Below are 5,000 nucleotides of genomic sequence, written 5' to 3'. Positions count from 1 at the left end.
ATATGGCATTGTAGTGTCAAATGGTGACGTCACATGAGACGTCACATAGTCCATGACATCAGAATGCTGCAGCGGTGACGTCACGTTACCGGACGAAGACGGAGGCCTATGTACTTCATGTTCACGATACACACGTACAACACTGACAGGATAATAATAGATACAAGATCTTTCTAAAAGGAGAATATGAACCTATGCGGATATCGAGAAATAGCGGTGCATAGTCGGCTAGTTCACACTACTCTCCTGGGCAAATTTTCCGGAAAAAAAATCTACGGTCGTTTTACAGTTCATATATAGAAATGAATGAGATACGAGAAGTGGTGTTCAGGTTTGAGTCAAAGTTTGTAGTTCAGATGCGAGAAACCAATGCTCGTGATGGAAACAAAGGTAAGAGGTGAAAATTTTGCCCATTCCAGCTAGTTTGCAAATAATTAATTTATTAATTATTAATATTCTGAATAAATAAAATTCACTCCTGCAGTTCTAGACGAACCTCAACACTTCGATCTTGTGATATGAGACTGTGTTAGCAGTGAAAGACTAGTGCTGGCTAAGAATGAACATTTAAGTCGGCGTCGTGGCTATTCATCTGATGTTTCTTTTCCTATTGGGGCTCCGTTCAAAAGTCTGGCGAGGTGGGCGGTAACCTCAAAAAAACAAACGAGACGATATTAGTACAAGAACTGATTCACGTGACCTTATAATGGCGAGGAAGAATCCGCGAGAACATTTCTTTCACTCAAGGCTGGTTCGGTTCGGGAGGGGGGGAAACGCCTCACTGATAAGGTGTAGAGAAGTCAAAGTTCTTTTAACTCGCACACAAAAAATTCAATCGTCTCGTTATGTCATCTTGTACAGGATTCCGGTCCAACCACGTCAAGTTAACAGGCACCTAACATTATGTTATGCGGCGCTCATGCCAAACCGCTTGGAAATATGACTTCTATACCACCAACTTCAGGAGGAAACGTGACTTCCACATCAAAAAACTCGTATTTACGTTGTGGTGGCAAGTTTACTCGTGTGAGGCTCCCGATTGAGTTCCGAAAAAGGTGATCCCCGTCACAAAGTTAGCGCCATGTTTACAGCTAAGGTTCGTTATCATCAAGCTTATCATCAACTGATCATCAATAATATCATTGTTTCGATCCTAAGACAATACAGTCCACAAAACATGTACATACATATTTATAAATCAGGTAAGAACATTCGCCCTGGACACACCGTTCTTATACTCAAGTGACATTAACAGCCAATCAGAAAAGCGATTTTCCTTAACTCAGTTCCACGAGCCTTCTGATTGGCTTGCCAAGGACCAAGGGAATAGTACAGCAGGCTCCAGAAGAGAGGATGGGTTACGCTAACAAAATAGTCCTCATCACTTGCTTCTCCACGAGATTTAGATACCTAAAGGAATTTACAAACTTACATCGAAACCACTGATATTTTTCACAGTTATTGACATATTCATTAATTTTATTCTTATTTTGTATAATTAACAAAGATTTGTTTTTATTTTTATTTTTTGCAAGGAGGTCGCAGCCACCATTCAGGTCCCCTTGCCAGAGCCTGCTGAAGAGATACAGAGAGCGTCGTGAAGTTCCTACCGGATTATAGTGACTAACAATCATAACTGACGAGTAGCCTATCAAATCAACAACAACGGTAGTTAACAACAAGGTTCAGAACAACTTGTCTAGATTAAAGGAAACGGGTATGATTCTGGCGTCAGTAAGCAAAAAGTCTACAAATTTATACTCTCTCTTACACAGGACAGGATATCCACAGGTTTTATGAGTCTGCTTCTGCATCTGGCTCATGAATTTTTACTTGAAAGTTTACGATAAAAAAAGCGATTGCCCAGTCAGAGGGACGCCAGCAGGATTGATATACACAAGACAGCATTTTGCTATAAATTTGAACCTCTACTGATGGAGAAAATGTATAGCGATATTTAATGAGGAAGAATATAGATTTGTTTTTTCTCAGAGCCCCATTTAACCATTACTTCTAATTTTGTTAAACATGCATAATACTTGTTCGAAATACACTAAAAGCGGGAGAAAAAGTTTCCCAGCGTTGACTCGATTGACCAGGTGAGACAAGGCATATCGTAAATAAAAAAAGGCCCAGTTGAAGTATCGTCGTTATTTTACAAAACATTTTTTTTAAGTGACGGTCGAACTGTCTCGACAGAACGTGAAATCTCTAACTGACAGTGCAGTGCGAGTGAGAGGAACCTTGGCTCGAGGACAGCCAGTCTTGCTACCTTTGACTCTCCTACGCTTAGTCTCGATTCGGGATTCGGGTACAGTCTGCGGCCACCAGGCTCTGTGACCCAGAGCGCATGCGTTCATGCCTCGCTGCGCAGGTCCAGTCAGCGCACAGCGAGGGAACGCCGGCCCGTGGGTGCGCGCCTTGGGCCTGTAAACATGAGTATCATACACTACAACAGCACGGCTTGTGTGCACTATATCAAACACTACTTGAAAGTCTCCCGTAAATCACATCTTCCCCTGGTTGAATATATATATTTGTTTAGGGAAAACTTGACTTACAGAATATTTAAAAAATGTGAGGGCTGCTTTTTTTATTTGTTCACGTGGCTTCTAATCCATTCAAAATACATCTATAGCCACAACGGGCTTACATAACCTCATGAACGAGTTCGTATGAAAAAAAATTAGTCTAAAGGTCATTTCTTTTGTTTAACTATATTATGTACATATACATGCATTGCTTTTTTTGTCCTTGTCACACTACACGGTGTCCAAGTCCGACGAAGCTAAAGGGAAGGATACACAAAACACTGGAACTCCTGAAATACGGAGTCGGGCAGCTTGCAGTGCCGTGTTATCAACATTTACATCAACCGAAAGAATCTGCTTAATAACTCTATACAAAGACAGATTTTCCTATATCATAATGGCTATTTATTTATTTTTTTTTTGTCGCTTTTGCATCTCGTTTAACCATCACAGTTATTAGTTTTAAGATGAACTTGTATGGGCCTTTTTTATCGCGATATAGCCTCGGATATTACGTCATAATATATAATGTTTTGGTATTCAGGTTGCTGATTAGCTTGGATATCAAAGCCACGAAAATTTGATATGGTTATATATATATATATATATATATATATATATATATATATATATATATATATATTACATACATATATATATTATATACATATATACATACGCATAAATACGTACATATGTAGAAAGAGTATTTTTTGGAAAGTCTCAGAGAAATACTAGAAAAGACGTAGATATAGTCAGTATGGTTTAAATCTATAATGCTGAATTCTCTTTAAGCATTCTTCTTTTAAAAAGCACAATACATCGCTTCTCGTCAATGACAGTTCACTCGATCTATGAAATACGACTTAAAAACCTGTGTTGGCACCTGTTCTGCCAAGCGAGACTCGGGTTGCCGGTTATCGTAGGTTACACTTTTTATTTACACAACATATACATGATTCAAACAAGAAAATGCACAATAATCGTCTTTGAACATTATACAAAAGAAAGACAAAGGAAAGATTTTTGTATTTTCTCACAGACACAAATGGATTGCAATACACCTGACAACAACAGAGGACTGATTACCAGAATGGCCGATTAAAATTACATATATTTTTTTCCTTTTGAAGTTCAGTAACAATTTGAATATACTTTAAAGCTTTAATTAACATGACTTAAATGCGTTAGTCTGTATTACGTCAAACAAAAACGATAACATTGCATATATGCAATAATTTTTAATGAGTACAACAAGAATTTTAATGATTCACAAACAGTTAACATTGAATGAGAATGAAACCAAACAGTTTTAACGATGATAACAACAGTAATTACAATGCTAATTATGAAAGTGATGCTTACCTTGAGAATATGATAATATTAATCACCAATAATATATGATAATAATAATAATAATAATAATAAAAATAATAATAATAATAATAACAATGATATTTTTTTTTCCAATTATGCACCACATTTTCCACAAATCTATATTAATTAATACAGCCATAATCATCATCAGTAAAGTGCATTGCAAACACGGAACAAAGGTATCATACCCTCGGAACGTCCTGGAAGGAAAGTGACCAACAAATACCGATAACGAAAAACGGAAAAATGAAACAGACCTATTTTGACCAATCATGAGAAAAATCCGACCAAAATCCAGCGATGACAGAGACAAAAAAATCTAGGCAAAAGCTAGAGAGAGAGAGAGATGCTTCTACATGAAGTCAAAATGACCTGACCTTAGACGTATCCTTATAATTTCATAAATACAACGTAACCTCAACTTCGATAAACACACTGTAATAAATAAGCTAGACAAACAAGAGCTTTCGATGATCGACGATTACGTTGGGTTACACCTTGGTAACAACTTGGAACTGAGAAACTGGCCCGGTTGCGTCTGTCCCGCCCTCTGGGGCCAAGAGGGACACGATATCTAACAATCCACGCATCTTTACGCTTTATATAGATTATATATTTTTTTTATTTCCATTACCAAATAAACAATGACAAATATATGTTGATAAAAGATGTAGACTTTGTTTATTTTTTAATTCTGGATAGGGGATGCTGTCTGTTTATTTTTTATATTTTTATATATATTTTTTGAAAGCTGATTTAAGATTTTATTTTTTATTTACGTTTCTTCTTTGGGAATTTTTAGTATATATTTTTTTTCTTCAGAAAGTACTAAGCTGGACGATTTGGTTTTGTAATTCTTTCTTTTGCATAAAATCGTTCAGTTAATAGCAGATGCTGACATGAAAAAGGCCTAAAAAGCAAATCAATCAGGAGGGAAACAGATCAGCTTACAAAGTTGACATCTTTCACCATTTCGCGACCCACTGAGTGAGCTGCAAAATTCACTATATGCAAAAGGGTACATATTCTTAACGGTCTCGTGGGAACAGCTGGTAGCACTTATAAGAAAGTGGATTCTATATACAAAATCAC

General features: G+C 36.8%; 1 protein-coding gene across 3 annotated transcripts in view; it reads right to left on the bottom strand.

Moving 5' to 3' along the window:
- Positions 1–5,000, bottom strand: part of LOC119579406 (complexin-like) — a 116,802-nt gene that overhangs the window by 1,346 nt on the left and 110,456 nt on the right. For all 3 annotated transcript variants that reach the window (XM_037927200.1, XM_037927201.1, XM_037927202.1), the window contains one exon: positions 1–5,000. This exon is cut by the window's left edge and continues 1,346 nt beyond it; it is cut by the window's right edge and continues 803 nt beyond it. The gene's annotated coding sequence lies outside the window, so the exon portion shown is untranslated.

This window comes from Penaeus monodon, chromosome 12 (genome assembly GCF_015228065.2).
Source record: "Penaeus monodon isolate SGIC_2016 chromosome 12, NSTDA_Pmon_1, whole genome shotgun sequence".
NCBI classification, from domain to species: domain Eukaryota; kingdom Metazoa; phylum Arthropoda; class Malacostraca; order Decapoda; family Penaeidae; genus Penaeus; species Penaeus monodon.
The sequence above is the reverse complement of the archived record's forward strand: the minus strand, read 5'-3'. Positions and strand labels throughout refer to the sequence as shown.